This window comes from Pleurodeles waltl, chromosome 2_2 (assembly GCF_031143425.1).
Source record: "Pleurodeles waltl isolate 20211129_DDA chromosome 2_2, aPleWal1.hap1.20221129, whole genome shotgun sequence".
Taxonomy (NCBI): Eukaryota; Metazoa; Chordata; class Amphibia; order Caudata; family Salamandridae; genus Pleurodeles; species Pleurodeles waltl.
The window spans coordinates 781634186-781654424 of NC_090439.1; positions in this window are offsets into that span (position 1 = coordinate 781634186).

Sequence of the window (20239 nt, forward strand, 5' to 3'; positions counted from 1 at the left end):
CAAAGAGGCTCATTGATTTCAAAGGGTGTGTCCTCTTAATGCCTTAAAGGCGTTAAAAATTATGCCAAAAATGGTGCAATTAAATCTTGTAGATTTCACTGCACCATTTTTGCAGGCCCCCCAACAATGAAGCACCCTCCTTGCATACATTATGCCTGGCACAGGCATAATGTGGTACAAGAGGGTCAAAGTGGCACTGTGCATGGATTGTGTCACTTTGTACATCTGGTGCTTTGGATATTTCCTCGTTAAGCCACATTAGCGTAAAAAAAATGATGCTAATGTGATGCAAGGTAGCGCTAGGGTCTTGTAAATCTGGCCTGGAGTATTTAACTTTCTCTCATCTATTGTATGTACAGTTGAGGTAGATGCAGGTGTAGATATATCTGTTTCTATCTCTGTGCTATAACTCATACCATCTAAAAGAATAACAAATGCTAACATAAGAACTATTAATGTGACTATACTACAATTAGCCTTTGTATGGAAATGTATGTTTGTCTACAGGTCAGACTTTCAGTTGAATAAAGAAGCAGGCAGATTTAATATTCTATTTCTGCAAATTTGAGCAAAATGTTTGATGTGTTAATGTGTTATTCCTACTCATCTACTGAAACCGTGGCCCTAGGAAAATGTTTTAGATTCTTTTGATTTATGTTTGTTAGAAAATAGTTGGCATGATCATTTCTCACAGTCTTTTACAGTTTGATTTATACACAGTTCAATATTTGAAGAATCAGATTTTGTTGACCAGTTCAACAGTTCTAGTTCAACTAGATGTCAATTGTCAAATCTTATTTTTCATTTGTCTCATAGTTTGAATTAATGCTGTCTTAGTGCTGCATATAACACAGGTTTAATTGATTTTGATCTCAATTATTTGAGATCTTAAACAGTTGCATTAAGTATATTCTCTGCGTAGTAAGCCCACTTGGGTGCTGAATACCTACGACAAGGTCTTCTCGTTCGCTTGGATCTTCTTAGCATCGGTTGATCTTCCTCTGTGTCACTTATACCACTGGATTCTGCTTCTGCAATGATGGTTTGTGGTATGCATTCAACTGGCACACTAGGGGGCATATTTATACTCCGTTTGTGCCAAATTTGCGTCGTTTTTTTCAACGCAAATTCGGCGCAAACCTAACGCCATATTTATACTTTGGCGTTAGACGCGTCTAGCGCCAAAGTATGAGGAAAGAGCGTCATTTTTTTGCGTGAACGCCTTCCTTGCGTTAATGAGATGCAAGGTAGGCGTTCCCGTCTAAAAAAATGACTGCGACGCAAATGCGTCGTATTTATACTCCCGGGCAAAAATCACGCCTGGGAGTGGGCGGGGCAAAACACCCCGCATTTGCGCCACTTTTTAACACCTGGGTCAGGGCAGGCGTTAAGGGACCTGTGGGCTCAAAATGAGCCCACAGCTGCCCTCCCATGCCCCCAGGGACCCCCCCTGTCACCCTTGCCCACCCCAGGAGGACACCCAAGGATGGAGGGACCCATCCCAGGGACATTCAGGTAAGTTCAGGTAAGTATATATATATATTTTTTTTATATTTGTTTTTGGCATAGGGGGGCCTGATTTGTGCCCCCCTACATGCCACAATGCCCAATGACCATGCCCAGGGGACATAAGTCCCCTGGGCATGGCCATTGGGCAAGGGGGCATGACTCCTGTCTTTACTAAGACAGGAGTCATGTAAATGGCGTCTGGGCGTCGTTAAAAATGGCGCAAATCGGGTGGAGGCGATTTTTTTGCGTCAACCTGACTTGCACCATTTTAAGACGTCCTAACGCCATTTTTCCCTACGCCGGCGCTGCCTGGTGTACGTGGTTTTTTTCCACGCACACCAGGCAGCGCCGGTCTGCTAGCGCCGGCTAACGCCATTCAATAAATACGGCGCCCGCATGGCGCTTCAGAATGGCGTTAGCCGGCGCTAAACTTTTTGACGCTAAACTGCGTTAGCGCAGTTTAGCGTCAAAAAGTATAAATACGGGCCTAGATCTCAATTGTCTCCTGTTAGAAATGTGGTTACTTGCTGGCAGGAGTCATAGCCCTGGTCAAGTAGCAACCACAATCCTAGTCAGGGTAGGGCACACCCCAAATTAACCTTTGCTCAACCCCCTAGTAGCTTGGTCCAGAGCAGTCAGGCTTCACTTAGAGGCAATGTATCAAGTACTTGTGCAACGCTTCAAACAGTAAAACAGAGAAAACACCAATCAAAAAGAATCCTACACCAGGTTAGAAACATAGAGCTGAATTTGTTAAATAAAAAAAAGACCAAAACAACAAAAATCCAAAGAGTAGAACTGGAGTGAGAATTTTTAAAGAATAAACTGTCAATAGTACCTCGAAACAGAAACCGCCAACAGCCCATCTGGTCATACTGGACATTCAGGGCCGTATTTATACTCTGGTTGCGCCGAATTTGCGTCGTTTTTTTCGACGCAAATTCGACGCTAAACTAACGCCAACTAACGCCATATTTATACTATGGCGTTAGACGCTTCGGGCGCCAAAGTGCCCGGAGTGTGCGTCATTTTTTAGCGTGAACCCCTTCCTTGCGTTAATGATATGCAAGGGAGGCGTTCCCGTCTTAAAAAATGACTCCCAGGCCTTTACGTGGAATTTATACTCCCGGGCAAAAATGACGCCCGGGAGTGGGCGTGGCCAAAAACGGCGCATTTGCGCCGCTTTTTAACGCCTGGGTCAGGCATGGCGTTAAGGGACAAGTGGGCTCAAAATGAGCCCAGAGTGCCCTCCCCTGCCCCCAGGGACCCCCCCTGCCACCCTTGCCCACCCCAGGAGGACACCCAAGGACGGAGGGACCCATCCCATGGACATTAAGGTAAGTTCAGGTAAGTATTTTTTTTTTTTTTGTGGCATAGGGGGGCCTGATTTGTGCCCCCCTACATGCCACTATGCCCAATGACCATGCCCAGGGGACAGAAGTCCCCTGGGCATGGCCATTGGGCAAGGGGGCATGACTCCTATCTTTACAATGATAGGAGTCATGTTGATGGGGGATGGGCGTCGTTAAAAAATGGCGCAAGTCGGGTTAAGACGATTTTTTCGACGCAACCTGACTTGCCCCATTTTAAGACGCCCATACGCCATTTTCCCCCTACGCCGGCGCTGTCTGGTGTACGTGGTTTTTTTCCACGCACACCAGGCAGCGCCGGTCTGGTAGCGCCGGCTAACGCCATTCAATAAATACGGCGCCCGCATGGCGCTTCAGAATGGCGTTAGACGGCGCTAAATTTTTTGACGCTAAACTGCGTTAGCGCAGTTTTGCGTCAAAAAGTATAAATATGGCCCTCAAAGTCACAAACATTCAGGCCGACAGCAATGGAGCGTGGGTCACATACAGTCCCAGTTTAGTCCCGCTGTAGGTTTACCTTCTCAAGTTTTGTGCTGATTCCTGTGCGCTTTAGAGAGGGTCACCGGGATCAAGGAGACTATTGTGGGTGGTAGTCAGCATGGCACTAAGAGCAGGCTGGGTGCCGTGGGCGAGCGGGGTGGTGCCTTACATTAGCGGTCCTCCACATGATCCATGCTGGCTTTGCGAGGAGACGAGCGGCGGCTCGCAGTGGATTTCCATGCTAGTGGCATGGTTCTGGTCTGAAGAGATCTGAACGCTTCCACAAAGTGCCCAAAAACGTGATTTAAGAGCCCACTGAGCCGCACCAAGGGTCCAGGACATGGGGGGGTACCACTTTGGGGTCAGGAACTGGCTCAAGAAAGGTCCAGGTGCTGTTTGGGAGCCTCTTATGTCCCTGGGGATCAAATCAGTTTCGCATGGGCTCTCATTAATCTTATGAGGCTGCTGGATTTGGGCAGCAGCATCACCTGAATTGTGAGGAACTGAGGCCTGTCCCACCCCATGTGACAACTGTAGGCATAATCCGTTTCCAGCCAACTAGCAGTGCCTCATCTCTGCCCAAAAGCAGGAATGATTTGTGGCAACCCGGTGCATGACAATGACTTCTCAGGGAAATCGTGTTGTATCAGATCTCATCCTTTTCTCTCAGTTACATTAGTTTCATACACGCAAGAAAGAGGCAGAAAATGGTTCAATAAGATTTATTGAATGAGCTGTGTATTAGATAAAATGGCATAAATTGCAATAATTAGAATGATGAAACACGCTAGAAGCAAAATGGTGTGACGGAAAGTGACACACTGGAAAAGTCCCACCATACTGTCACTATGCGTTTCACATATGTGGCACCCACCTAAGCTATGTTAGAGCACGGCATGATAAGGCCTAATTTGCACTTCAGGACCCGCCTGGGAAGACATAATCCCCCATACCTGAGCAAGGAAGCCTGTTATCTATAAAGACACCATCCTCAATTAGCAAGAAGTCGTGGTCATCTGGCTGGAATCTCCCTCTAACGTGCATGGGACAGACAACAGCTGATGTTCTGGGAAAATGTCCCGATTTAAGGATATCTGTGTTTCTGTGAATGGTGGAGAGGCAGTGTACCACTTTGCCGGCAACCCTTTCTCGTTGCAGCCTTGAAGAAAGCACAAAGTGAAAATAATGTCTTGCTAAGAAACGCATGGCTTTCCTAGGCGAAATAACAACTAGATAAAGAAAATAAAACAACGCAACGAATGTGGCTGACTCTGAAATAATAAAATTAAGCCAAATAAAATATAACTAGGCTAAAGGGCACGAGCAGGAGGACTAGATGCTAAAATAACGTGCCCAAAGACAGTGTTAAAATGGCTATACAGCATCAGAAGGCCAGCAGACTAGCATTTTAAATCACTGTGGGGTTCTTGGTTCAAGATGGATATGCTGGTCCAGTTCTTCTGCCCCAAGCAAGAGGCCAGCAGGCAGCTGGTCAGCACAACATGGCACCTGTTCCTTGTAGAGTAGCAGTCAAGCAGGGTTGCAGTGCAGTCCTTACAGCAGCACAGCAGTCAATCTTCCTGGCAGAGTAGCCAAAGGTCCAAAAGTGTACTGATACACAGTTTAAAATGGGGAGAAGATTCTAGGGGCATCCCTTTGAAGTGCACAGATGCCCAGTCTTCCTGGCCCTGGTTCCAGACTCACTACAGGGGGTATGCAGCCCTTTGTGTGGAGACAGGGCGCAGCCTATTCGGGTGTAAGTGAGCCTGGCCCCAGGTCCTCCCTCCCTCCCGTTTTGTGAGTGATGGCCTATCCAATCACAATAAAACTCCCATTGTGTGTGGCTATCTAGAAGGAATATTCAAAGCCCAACTACTAACTAGGCCCAGTACTGTGGCCAGAGACAGGCTGCAGGCACCAAATGGCTAAGGGAAGAAAATGCCAATTTTCTAAAAGTGGCATTTTCAGAATTTTTATTTAAAATCCAACTTCACCATAAGTTATGATTTTAAATTAGGATATCAGAGACACCAAACATGAACAAGTTATCTCTTCCAATATGGAACTAACACTTATAAAATGTAATAAGGCAACTCCAATGTTATCCTATGGGATAGATAGGCCTTGCATTAGTGAAAAAAATTTAAGAGTTTTTCGCCAAGACACATAAATCTTAAAAGTACATGCCCAACTTTTGAAATACACTGTAACCTCCCCTTGGAGCTACCCAGTGCCTATCCTTGGGGGTGACTCATATGTATTAAAAAGGAAAGTTTGGGCCTAGCAAAAGATTTATTTTCCCAGGTCGACATGGCAGGTTAGAACTGCACACACAGGATGCAGTGGCAGGCATGAGACATGTTTAAAGGGCTACTTAAATGGGTGGTGCCAGTGTTGCAAGCCCGAGTAGCATTTAATTGACAGGCCCTGGGCACATGTAGAGCCACTTTACTAGGGACTAGAAAATAAATTAAATATTCCAGTTGGGTATAAGCCAGTTCTACCTTGTTTAAGAAGCAAGCACAAGCACTTTAGAACTGGTTAGCAGTGGTAAACTGCACACAGTCATACAGCCAACAAAAACAAATTCAGCAAAAGGTGGAGGGCAAAGGCAAAAAGTCTGGAGATTGCCCTGCAGAAATGGCCAGGTCTAACATATCCTACTACTTGGCCATTCCAATCGCAATTGTAATCAACAGCTCCCCTCTTTTCAGTTCTCAGGCCTTTGACTTCAGGGGGATACTTCCACACAGCTTTGTGAGATTTTGGGAAATTGGACAGGTGAGGAATTCTGATGAACATCACGCCTCTCTGATCCTTCAGGGTGTATGGACACAGAAAGTCTCAGACGTGGCAGGAATGTCATCACTTCATCAAGCAGACACCTCACTCTCTGGGCATGAGAGGCAAGTACCCAATTAGGTATCTCAGCGCACTTCACATCAGTGTTGGTGGTTAGAATCACCTTCCACCTTGGCTTCAGGCAGGATTTTCAAACTTGTTGTTTACAAGAACCCAATTACCAAGGTTAAGGTCGTGACACTACTCCTGGCTTGGAATGGCAGTGACAGCTCTAACCTGGTGAGAAACAGAATGCGCCACATTAGCTAACCCCTTGAAATTGTCGAGTTTGATGTCATCTGTGATATTTACAAGCAGATTTTCAGACACAGCAGGCAATCACACTGCATAGCCTATGAGTATTTTGTGAGGCAATAATCCTGTCCTTCTGTCTCGAGTGCTTCGGAGACTCATCAATATTAATGGCAAAGCATTTGGCCATTTTAGAGATGTAGATTCACAGACTTTAGCCAACCATAATTTCAGCGTCCCATTTAACTGTTCAACTATATCTGAAGCTTCTAGATGATAGCTACAATGCAGCATTTGGTCTACTTGAAGTACAATACAACATTCTAAGGACCGCATTGTGAAAGTATACCCTTCGGTCTAACTTTAGAGAAACCAGAAATTCAAAATTCATTATGAGTTTGCAAAACAGCAGTTTGGCTACAATGACAGTGTTGTTTCTTCATGTTGGGTAGACTTCCGCCCATCTGGACACTGGCGTGTCTCACACCTGTGGTATAGTTTCTCAGCTACTATTCTAAATCGGGGATTAAACCAGTTCTGCTGAAATATTCTCACCATTACATCAACTTCCAATGTGCGAAGGGCCATGATCATTGGAAACAACAAGCATACCGTGACACAGGTCTTCCATCAGCTGAAGCCCAAATGTCATTGGCATTTTTAAAACATCCTTACAGAGCTGGGGCTTGGATGTTGTAATCACAAAAACTTAACTTGTCTTCACACTCGTGTTTGCGGCAGGGGTGGCATAAGCAATACATGGATGGCTTGCTTGCTCACTGCCTGTCACCTATTGCAGGAGATACACAGCTGTTATTCAACAGCGGTGAGGGGCTTGAAAATATTTAGCCACTCTGGGCAGCATGCCAGGAACCACTGGGTGGCTGGTTCCACCACTGCTCAGCCTGCCGCCACCTCGGTTCAACAGCAGTGAGCGGACTTAGTTTCACCGTCAGTGCAGCTGGCCCTGTGGTCCCATTCCTGCCCCATTCCCAGGCCTAGCGAGTGCCAAGAACCTGTGGACTAACAGACATGAGGCACGGCAAGTGGAAGCCAAAAGTTAAAGCAAAAACAAGTGATAGTGAGGAGCACTTGAAACCACTTGAACCTCAGAACGTTAGCCAATCCAGCCAAAACAGGTTAAACGTACAACATACGCTAGGAGTACCAGCAGAGTGGGGGACGTGGGGCTAGGGTTGAGCTGATGCAGAGCAGAAGTAGCCCGGCTAGGTCCAGTTATGGCTTGCTCAATGCTGTGTGTGTCCCGCCACAGTCCTTGAAAGCTGACCTACTCTTTCTTTGGATTACTCCCTGGATTACTCCAGCCATTTGCCATCCTCACATCACTAGATTACTCCTTTTTGCCCACCTTCCAAAGAAGGTGCTCTAAGGGTCGTCCACCAGTAAGAATCCCTTACCACTAGCTGTCCCGCCCGCTGCATTATACCGCTAAAAAGGTGGGCAGTGAGTAAGGGTGAGGGCAAGTGAGTGCACTCTTCTTTATGCACCTACATATCCTCATACAGGCGCCTCACTAGATGTCCCACATGGCACCTAACAAAGGAAGGGTTCAATACTCACAGATGTCACAGAACTCCCACAAACTCACTGTCACATTGGTTGATGAGGCAGGAAAGTGCAACAATGCAGAACAATTTAGAAACGGGCAAGGAGACCGTCACAAAGCGCAATTCAATAAAGGCAGGGAACCAAACCCAACCCATCCAAACTAGGCAGCTTAGATGCCCTGCAAGTCCGAGTTGCTCACCACTGAATCTGCCCCCCGCAGTGCTGAAAATGGTGGACATGGTGGGAAACTGTCTGAGCTCAAACACAGTTCTGCTAAAAACAATGCCCCAAATAAGAAACAACAGACACTTATTTTAAAGTACCACAGGAGATGCTCTACCACTAATCAATGTGACATGGCAGTATTTTCACCATCATCGCCCACCTTCATCCCTAGACCTCTAATCAAAGAACAGGACACTAAAGAGTCAGTCAAAGCTTCATATGGTCACACACCCAGCCCACCTTCCCCACCTCCGCCTCTGGGCTCATCAGGGGTCCAGGGAAACCACAAACTCACCTACATCCACAGGTAAATGGTGCCTTCCTATAGTGATACCTCATGAAGATTAAGGGGTCACCACCGCAGAATTCACCCAACTTAATACCCCAGGCCAGGCACCCTCCAAAGGTTCCACCTCCAGGACCCTGCATCCAAAAGCAATAAAATCAATTCTGGTATATCCAGGAATGATACACCCATGTGATTCTCCATCGATCACCTCACAACTTGAGGCGCACAGTAAACCTGCCAGCACTGATGACAAAGTAGGCACAGTAGCAGGAACATTGACACCAAGGGCACCCCCCAACCTAGGATCTACCGGACTCTGTCAACCAACAACAAAAAACACCAAGGTGCACAGGAGCAGCTGGGAAGCCCACCTTCACACATTGCAAGAAGTAGTTTCAGTGTTAACATTCCACTCCGTAAAATTAGAACGTCAAGTTGATCTCTTGATCACCTTAGCCGTGTTTGTGACTGGCATTGACTCAAAATTGGAGGCCCTGAACAGCTTAGTTAGAAGGGCATAGGTAACCAAGGGGCCCACTCACCACTGTGGCAGTTCTCCACTCATCGATAAAATGAGTGAACTTCCATTTTGTATGACAGCGATAATATCGCCATTGAAAACAAGACCCATTAATCCTTTCCAGGCCACCAAACAAGACATGTATATCACGCCTCTCAGCCCTATTATCAAAACACCAAAGGTAATAGAAGCGGGCCCTGTCATGCCCATCAATATTACGGTACTCCAGCAGCGGAAGCAACCTGTACATCCACCACCATACCTACAGTAAAAAGAAGATATTACAAAAAGCATTGATAAGCCATTCCTTACCGGAGTCACCACACTCCCAGATGAATACATGATACCCCTAACTAAAAGGGGAAACTGCGGAAGAGGAAAAATTGAATAAAGGAACTGAAATCAAACCTTTGGCTCCAGAGTTCGCAGGTGCAGAACTCTTTCCCATATTCACTCTCAAACATACCATCAATCTTGGCACAAGGCCAATGCAAAAGCGACAGTGCCTTTAAACTCTGAAGATCCCCCAAACAATCTGTCAATAGCTGCCTATAGTGCTGGCGTAAACAGCACTGATAACACCTGGAATCAAGGTAAAGCCACAAAACCAACCTCACTGCTTCCGTAAGGAGCGGCAAAGGCATAGAGCAAAGAATGTCAACAATCTCAACCTGTCCTGGGCAATGAGGAGTGGCAAGAGGGCACCCCAAGGGAAGAGCAGCGTGAAACCCAGCTCTGTGGTAACACAGCCCATCGCATTTCGGAGCCTGCAAAATGCTGCTACTTCAAACCATAAAACCTAAGGGGCCAAAAATCACTCATCAGCAGTGCCAGAAGAACTACAGCACCTAGGCATCAAAAAGCTGCTAGGCCAAATAAGCAGCCTACACAAGTCTTTTTCTATCCAGAATATGAATCCAAGGGCCTCCAAGAAATTTTAAATCGAAACAACATCCAAAAACTGCTACACGGACCTGAAGCTCATTATAACACACTAGATCCAATCAGTACAATTCCTATTGAGACGTGGCAAACAGGACAAAGAACCCAACTTAATTACATGGGCTTCACCCACAGTGGCTACTCTGGCCCAGCTGTCAAGATCCATCTCAGTGACTGTGGAAATAGGGTAATAGTATACAGTATCAATGTCTTACCCACCCCTTTGGCATGGAGTACAGGGGAAAAGTACGATAAAGTGTATGATTGCCACCTTGCCTCCTTGCATATGGAAATAACCCACCCACACTCTATACTAGAAGGTTCTAGAGGGGCACACCCACAATCAGTATCAATTAAACCAACATTACAGTTGAAGATTACCATAACCAAAGAAGCAAATAGTAGAAACACCAGCTCACCATATCACAAGGGTTCTCAACCTGGTCAGTCTCAGTGTATGAAGGTCTCCCTGCTGCTGATAATGTGTCAAGTGACAACCCCCTGCTCCCAGACCACATCCTGGCTATCATCAGCCTTGTTTCCATCCAGAGAAGACTGACCCAAAAACCATGGGGGAGCTGACAATCTGCTAGTGGTCTGAAGACAACTCTATGTGATAGCAAAGGCATACCGTATCTCCAAAAATTTGACAAACTGATCTTTCAGGAGACTTGGGCAGTTGAGTCCACGCTGTTAATCAGATTCATTAAACTGTTTACCCCAGCAATTAAGAGCAATAACAAAGGTAGACCTAAGGGAGACCTCAGGTCTCATCCAGGATATCTTAAAAAATCACCAGATTGGAATCAACCGTCAGTTGGGTGCGACAGGTGCTACAGAAAATGGGCCGCCCTTCAAACTTTTAATCATGAACATCTATGTAAATCCACTGAGAAAACAAAAAACAACTTTGTTCACACCTTACAATTAGCAATTACAGAGACAACAGCAGACCACATGGACTCTTATCAGTTGATCTAAATATGAATCTCTTCACCTCACTTATGTCGGTTGAGATGTTAAATATTCATGACTCCCACTGGGAGATAACCCCCCAAGTTAAACCAGAACATGCCAAAAAAGACAGCTTAAGTGAATCGTTCTTAAATCACTGTGCCGTTCACAGTCTAAGATTCCATAATGGCTGAACAAAGGATGATCAGCGCCCATGTCCCACACATTGCACGGCCAGCTCAAAGATGATTTTCAATTAATCACATGTGAATGGGCCACCCTTTCCTCTTGTTGATGTGTTCAAAATAGGCTAGTGTACAGAAAGTAACCACTTTCCACAACACATTAAACTCAATCTTAACATTCAAATGCATAAAGCAGTCCAGAACCTGGGATCTACTCCTTATACAATAAACCTTAAGAAGCTAGTCTGGAAGGACAATATAGCAAACTCAGTTGAGTCAGTACTTGAAGTCTTTTTAGCCTTACTTCCAGCACATCCCCAAAATCACATAACCATATGGAAGACTTGGGTAACAACCATACTTGCATGCCAAAAACCAGCAAAAGACAAGGTCCATCAACTGACCCTTAGTCTGGCAAGGCCACACAGTCTGCTGCCGGACTTAGGCCCATATTTATACTTTTTGACGCTAAACTGCGCTAACGCAGTTTAGCGTAAAAAAATTTAGCGCCGTCTAACGCCATTCTGAAGCGCCATGCGGGCGCCGTATTTATGGAATGGCGTTAGCCGGCGCTAGCAGACCGGCGCTGCCTGGTGTGCGTGGAAAAAAACCACGTAGACCAGGCAGCGCCGGCGTAGCGGGAAAATGGCGTTAGGGCGTCTTAAAATGGGGCAAGTCAGGTTGAGGCAAAAAAATCGCCTCAACCCGATTTGCGCCATTATTTTCGACGCCCAGATGCCATTTAAATGACTCCTGTCTTAGTAAAGACAGGAGTCATGCCCCCTTGCCCAATGGCCATGCCCAGGGGACTTATGTCCCCTGGGCATGGTCATTGGGCATAGTGGCATGTAGGGGGGCACAAAGAAGGCCCCCTATGCCACCCAAAAAAAAATTAAAAATATAAAAAATTATACTTACCTGAACTTACCTGAATGTCCCTGGGGTGGGTCCCTCCATCCTTGGGTGTCCTCCTGGGGTGGGCAGGGGTGGCAGGGGGGGTCCCTGGGGGCAGGGGAGGGCACCTGTGGGCTCATTTTGAGCCCACAGGCCCCTTAACGCCTACCCTGACCCAGGCGTTAAATAGTGGCGCAAATGCGGGGTTTTTTTGACCCGCCACCTCCCGGGCGTGATTTTTGCCCGGGAGTATAAATACGACGCATTTGCATCGCCGTCATTTTTTTAGACGGGAACGCCTTCTTTGCATCTCATTAACGCAAGGAAGGCGTTCACGCAAAAAAATGACGCTATTTGCCCATACTTTGGCGCTAGACGCGTCTAACGCCAAAGTATAAATATGGCGTTAGTTTTGCGCCGAATTTGCGTCGAAAAAAACGACGCTAATTCGGCGCAAACGGAGTATAAATACGGGCCTTAATATCCTAAAAGAGGGAACTAAACAGGGAGCTACGACTACTATCAGCATAAGAACAACCATGCTGATAAATGTTGGTCCTAATTGCTTGTGGCCTGCAACAATCATAGGTTTAAAATATTCTGGGGGATCATAAACAATATTGAAAGAGGATAGGTAGACACAATCAATGCCAACATCTCAGAATTTGTCTGGGTCTCACATTTTCAATGGTCGATACAGTCGAGGGTCTCTGGGACTCAACTCAAGCCTGCACCCAGCCCTCTTGTACGAGCTCATCGATTCCCTAGGCCGAATCAAAAATAGAGTGCATTATCAACAAAAGTAAGGCAGATGGAGCTCCAGGCCCCAACAGCATTCCACAGGCATTACTCAAAGCCAAACCGCTAGCATGGGCCAAAATTTTAAATTCGCTTTATAACCAAGCGCTCTTGAGTAGTCACATCCCAGACTCATTTTGTGGGGCCATCATGCATCTGATCTTCAAAGACAGAGACCCCCCAATCCCGGGAAACTATCAGCAAGTTTTGTTGCTGGACAATGATGAAAAATACTATGGGGGTCTCCTCCTAGAGGACTTTGAGGCTTGGGTATCCAATAATGACATCTTACCACTAAACCAAACTGGATTCAGAAAAGGAATGGGTACTATCACCAACCTGTTCCCCATCGCACTCATGATTGAAAAGATAAACCTAAGCCACTCCCTTCTCTATGTTTGTTTCGTAGACTTCAAGGCAGCCTTTGATTCAGTCCCAAGAGCTCTTCTAGAGGCAAAACTAACCACCCTCTGGATCCCACAACACTTACTCAATGCAAAACAGGAGCTCCATACCAATACCTAGGTGCGCATAAAGATAGGAGACGGGAGCACTGCTCTGTTTTAACATCTTCTTGCAGACCTGGCAATCACCCAGAGTCCGCCCACAGGCCAACGGAAAGGCCCAACCCGCCCATCAAATAATGAACCACTAAACCACAGCCAGTTCCGGGGCGGTAACCACCGCCACGCAAAGTCAGGCGGAAATGAACCAAACATAAGGAAACACTCACCGAGGCTCACACAACACGCTGAAGCAGACATGGATAGAGAGCTGCAGATCATGCCAGCCCTGCTCCTTGCCATATACCTCCATGACCGAGACCGCCAACGAAGATGACGACGGTAAGTACCGGAACCTACTAAACAAGGGAACAAAGGGCACAGTTACATACCCACCCACTCCACCCACAATGCAATGCTCCCACAACCCTTCACAACAGCACAAACCATAAATCCTACTGCAAGAGGTACTTACCCGACACAAGGTAAATCCAACCTGCCCATTGTACCTGCAAATGCCCCACACCCACCAACAATGAAACGAGAGACTAGGGTTCAAGAGTGTGCCACCAAAACACAGGCCACACATAAACGTTTAATGCAGCTCACTGAGCAAACAATTCACATTAAGGCTAATGGCCAGTCCATAGTGCCAGACTTTTTTGGGCTACAATGGCCCCAACCTGACTTCCAAAAGTGCTACGGTACTCCACCTTACAGGGGCAACAATGGGGCATCCAGGCACCTCAGGGAACAGGGGCAGGGGGTTGTGGGGGTGGGGATTTACGACGGGGGTCGGCCTTGGATTTGCGTTCTGAAGGTGGAGGGGGTTTGGGTTTGGCCTTGGAAGGTGAGGGAGTGTGCTTTGACCGGGTGGAGCCAGATGGAATTGGCTCTTCACGGGGCTTCTTCCTCTCTGGGGAAGGGGCATGGAAATGGGAAGGGCGGACAGGGGAGGGCTGTGAAGTGCAAGGAGTGGAAAGGGCAAGGATGTGCGCACATTTAGGGACAAGACAAGGTGGGCCAGTGGGCTAAAAGAGGTCAGCACAGGAGAGGAAATGTTTTTTGGGAGCAATTGGGTTGGACCTGGAGGAGGGGTGGGAGTTGAGGCAGAGGGTCTGGACGTAAGTGGTGTAGGGGTGCGTGTTGTGGGTGCAGGTGACTGGACAGTATGCTGAGGTGTGGTGGGTGTGTGATGGGTGGGTGTTTTGGTGCGTTTGTGGAGGACAGGGGTGGACACAGTGGGAGAAGACAGGCTGCCAGTGTGGATGTATGTTGTGTGGGTGTCTGCAAGTCTGGTGAGTGTGCTGCATGTGTCAACTACAGTAGTTGTGGTGAGTGAAGGTGTGGTGTCTGGGGTCCATGTCTGGATGTGCGCTATTGTGGTGAGTGCAGGAATAGGCTCAGCAACAGTGACTGAAGGTGCAGTGCCTGGGGGTGTGCATGTAGAGGGGACAGACAGGGAGGCGGAAGAGGTGGGACACTAGGGGAAGTGGATGTTGCTGTGTGTGCATGTGTATGTTGGCTGTGTGAATGCTTGTGGTGGGAGGTGTGGTGCTTGTGTTTGGAAGTGTGCTTCTTGTGTGTTGAGGTGTTTGACTGCGTGTCAGATTTTGTGCTTTGGACGGGTGAAGGGAGTGGGGTGCTGGAAGGGGTAGAGGAGGTTGGAGGGGGGACGGAATGACCAGGGAAACTGGCTGCCATCAAAGAGGAGGCCAGAGCCTGAAAAGATCTCTGTAGGCCAGACACAGCACCGTGAATGGCATCCAGATAGGCATTGGTCTGCTGCATCTCTGATGCTAGCCCATGGATGGCATTGACGATGGTTGTCTGCCCTACAGAGATGGTTCTCAGGAGGTCAATAGCCTCCTCTGTGAGGGCAGCAGGGCTGACTGGGTCAGGGGAGGAGGTGCCTGGGGCGAAAGAGATGCCCACCCTTCTGGGTGAGCGGACACGTGCAACTCGGTGGGGAGCAAATGGGAGGGCGGTGATGGCATGGGGGGTGGCAGAAGATGATACCGTAGGGGTGTGCCCAGTAGGGTCTGCCACCACCAGGGAGCCCCCATCGCAGGAGGTATCGGAGTCACTGCCTCCGGTGGGAGTGGCCTCCCCCATGGTACTCCCCTCACCCTCCAACCCACTGGTCCCCTTGGAGTCGGATGACTCTGCCTCCAAGGATCCGTGGGCCGCTGCATCCCCACTCGCCGGTGCCTCAGCTCCCTCGCCAGATGATGCTGATATACATAAACAACACAAGAGAACAGGGATGGGGAGACAAAACAGGAGACACACCTGTAAATAGCTGAAAGGAGTGAACATAGTGGTCATACATACACCCACCCAGAAGACCCTCTAAAAGGCAGCACCTTCCACTTTACCCATGGCCATGCCCCTGACTAGTGACCAGAACCCTGCTCTACACCCATTCCCTAAACAACCTAAAGACCCAACGTGTAGGAGACCTGACCCAAGCACCCCTACTCCCTAAGTGAGCCATCATGTAGATGGACATCAGTCAGAGTCCTTGCAACTAATCAGAATAAACCCGAAGGCACACACAGACATCCATCAAGGGTCAAAAATGTGGTATGTGTACTCACCCCCTTGTGACTGCTGTGCAGCCTTCAAGCGCCCATCCAGGTCTGGGTACGCCACCGCCAGTATGCGTAGCATGAGGGGGTCAGTGCCCGATGGGCACCCCTTCCCCATTGGGAGGACTTCCCCAGCTGGGCCTCACAGATTTTTCGCGCCCAGCGCCGCAGGTCCTCCCACCTCTTCCTGAAGTGCAGCTCTGCCGGTTGTAGACCCCTAGGGTCCGCACCTCCTTGGCGATGGCATGCCAAAGTGCCCACTTCTGGTGGGCGCTGACCTAAAAGGGACGCACAGAAATTTAACACTGAGGTCAGGCACTTGGAAAATATATACAGCTGGCTTGACGTCCACTATGGGACAGACAGTGCTAACAGACTAACAGGACATACGCATGCAGCATGTCATGAACCATGGCCCATGCAGGGTCAGAGGTGCACACATATGTACTGCCAACACCATCCATTACACACAACCATTGCCCACAATCCCCTGACTCACCTGTACCTCTGGCCGTCCGTAAAGCTTGGCGTACAGGGGCAGGACCCCATCCACTAGCCTCTCCAATTCCTCCTGGGTGAAGGTTGGGGCCCTTTCCCCTGCAACACAAGCCACTTCCATGACCAGACGCAGGACACAGCAGTACACACAGTGGAGTACCTGCTTGCACGAGATCAGGGAGTCAAGTGAAGTTGGAGTGACGAATTTGTGAATGTACAGCGGCGGTGTGCATCATCACCAGGATTCCCCATTGGCATCCATGTTAACCAATGACTGTGCAAATGGCGGTAAACACCGCCTTACGCTGTTACATCAACCGCTAACGGTATGAGGTCACTCCCACCACAACAGTTCTGGATTACAGGAGGCAGACATTTTGGCCTTAACTATGCATTAATAATAATGCTATCTGCACAATGCAGGCCCTATTGTTCACCTAACACACCTATGCATGTGACCATGAACAATACCACACATGGCAAACCCTGATCATTCATTAGGGTCTAGATGATCTTCTGTCAAAAACATTTAGCATTTGAGTCCCTACAATCAAGTCAGCAGTGCTCAATGACTGACAATGTGTGCCTATGTCTGTGTGTTCCTCACACGTGTTTCAAATCCCTCCTAGGTACAGACCATTGTGGCGAGGAAGGGCCCCATCAGTGTACAGACCACTTGTGGATATGCGGACCATGGTGGAGCGTCACATCATAATCAATTACAGACTCACCCGTGCAACTATTCTCGAACTTTGTGCATTACTGGATCCTGCACTGACTCTGGCAAATCGTAATCAGCATGCCATCCCTACTGAAGTGCAGGTGCTCTCTGCACTCCATTTCCTGGCCACAGGCTCATTTCAAGTGACAGTGGGCATGGGTGCTGGATTTATACAGCCAATGTTCAGCATGATACTGACAAGCTCTCTGAATGCATTTGTACGACATCTGCAGTCCTATGTGAGGTTTCCCCAAAGTACTGACCTCCCTGCCATCAAGTCAGACTTCTATGCGTTTGCCAACATAACCCATGTGATAGGTGCCATTGATGGCACCCACATACCTATCATACTCCCAAGAGTCAGTGAACAGAAACAGGAAGACCTTTCACTCGATGAACCTTCATTTGGTATGTACTGCAGACCAATACATCTCACATGTGAATGCCATGTTCCCGTGTTCAGTTCATGATTCCTTTGTGCTGAGTAACAGTAGTGAGCCACAGAAGATGGAACAACTACAAGAGGACAGAGGGTGGATCATAGGTAGGTGTTTCTGTCACTAACTCTCACCTAGCAGACAGCCAGGCTGTCTGTCTCTGAGGCTTGTCAATGGCAGTTCTGTTTTGCACCTTTTTCTAGGTGATTCTGGCTATCCCAACTTGTGTTGGCTCCTGACACCAGTGAAGAATCCTGGGACAGATGCAGAGAGGAATTAGAATGAGGCCCATAGACGTACTAGGAGGGTAATAGAGCACACAATAGGTCTCCTCAAGGCTAGATTTCGTTGTCTACGTATCTCTGGGGGTTCCCTGGCTTATGGGCTTGAAAAGGTGTGTAGAATAGTGGTGGCCTGCTGCATGCTGCACAACATGGCAGTGAGAAATTATATCCCCCTCTTGCAGGTGGATGGTGCTGTATATCCAGGCCAGCTTCCTCAGAGAGGGGACGAGAGTGATGGTGATGATGAGAAAGTGGAAGATGTCAATTCCAGGACCCAACTGAAACAACTCTACTTCCAGCAACTATGTAGGACTAATGGCTGACATTGGTGTTTGTGAAACATACTGTCAGTGTGCCTTGTCATCTAGGGGGGGTTGAATGTACTAATTGCAACCGTGTCCAGGTCTGCATTGGACACAATACAATTTAGTGGTTCTTTTTATTAACATATTTAGGCACAACAACATGTAAGGTGAGTGTGTACTTTCATGCTACACAGGTACAAATAAAGTAGTTATCAGCCAGTTGCATCCATACTTCACTTTGTTCACACATTATGACAGGGGACAGTGTTACAGGTGTGATATGTGTTTTATTTGGTGCAGGGATTGATTAGTGCAAATTACAGTGATGGCAGTTGGTCATGGGTGGTTGTCCTAAATTCCAACATGGTGGCAGCCCTGTTGTAAGTATTGATAGGACCATCAATGCTTACAGGACTTCTTATTGATTGTTAGCACTGTTTGGTGGTTGATTGTGCGTGATAGTAGGTGGACTGATTGTTGCAGAGTCACTTCTTTGAGGGGGCCTTGTTTTTGGCAGGGGTTCCAGTCCCATATCTTGGCCTGAGGGTCAGTTTGTGCGCCTGCTGTTGACCTATAGGGGATGACATGGTTGTTCCTTTTGTTTCCTCTGAGGGTAGTTTGTGGAATGTTGCTGCTGATGCTGTCATTGTCAGGTCTGTCTCCTGTGCTGTAGTGGGGGCCTCCTGTCTCAGACTGGGTTTGTACAAGCTGGAGCACTCCTGCGATGCTGGTCATTGTGGCGTTGTGCATTTTCCACTGCTCCATGGCCTCTTGGTGGTGTTCCTGCTGCATCCTCTGACTCTGCTCCAGGGTGGATACTATCTGGGCCAATCTGCCATGGGTATGCTGGTAGGCCCCCAGGACCTCAGAGATCACGTCCTGGGCTGCAGCATCCATCCTCGGCCAGTGATGCCCTCCCACTGGGCCTAGCCCTCTGTGTCCCCTGCACAGGTTTGGCGGTGCCACTTGTACTGGGGCCATCGTCTTCCTGCCTGTTGGTAGGGGGTGACTGTGGCCTCTGTACTTGTGTTCCACCAGTCTGTGGCCTGGATACACAGGTGTGTGGACGGTTGCCCTGGGCTGCTGTTCTTGCCTGGGTAGTAAGGGTGTCAGTGGTATCCTGGGTGGGGCTGCTGGATGGTGACAGTCCAGGACTGTGTGAGGGGCCAGCCTTCTCATCAGTGTCCAGGGTACCATCCCCAGTGTCCTGTGAGGTGCCTCTGTCTCCCTGGGGGTCACTGGCACTCCTTGTCCTGTCCGTCAGGGTGGCATCGGTGGTGGTGCCTGTTGGGGGAAATGGACATGTCTGTTACAAATGCATGATCGGATGGGGTGCACAGGGCTGGGCTGTTTTGTGCAGGTTTTACACTTTGGGGCCATGCAGGGTGCCTTTGTGAGGTTTGCACTGCATTTTGCTTAAGATGTGGAGGTGCATTGTGGGTGGTGCGGTGCCATTGAGATTCCTTGCAGGTGTAGGTGGCTGTGCACAGGGGAAGGGATGTGGGCCTGTTAGTGGGTTTGTGAGCATGCAGGGTGACTGGATGTGGTCAATGTGGGCTGGGTGGGGTAGTGGTCCTGGTGGATGTTGGAGGGGTGGGGTGGTGCATGCATTCCAGGTGTGATGGATATGGGGTAATTATAGACGACTTACCCGAGTCCATTCCTCCAGTGAGTCCAGTGAGTCTCTCAGGGTGCAGGATGGCCAGTACCTTTTCCTCCCAGTCAGTGTAGTTGGGTGGTGTTGGTGGAGGTCTTCCCCCAGTCTTCTGGACTGCAATGTGGTGCCTGGATGCCATGGCCCTGACCTTCCCCCACAGGTCGTTCCATCTCTTGCGGATGTCGTCCCTGGTGTGTGGATGGTGTCCCACTGCATTGACCCTGTTGACAATGGTCTGCCATAGCTCAAACTTCCTCGCGATGGGTGTGTGCTGCACCTGAGCCCTGAATAGTTGTGGCTCCACCTTCAGGATCTCGTCCACCATGGTCCTTAGCTCCCTTTCTGTGAAGCGTGGATGTTTGGGGGGTGACATGGTGAGTGTGGTGAATAGTGTCAGGGTGGAATCGTGGTGAGG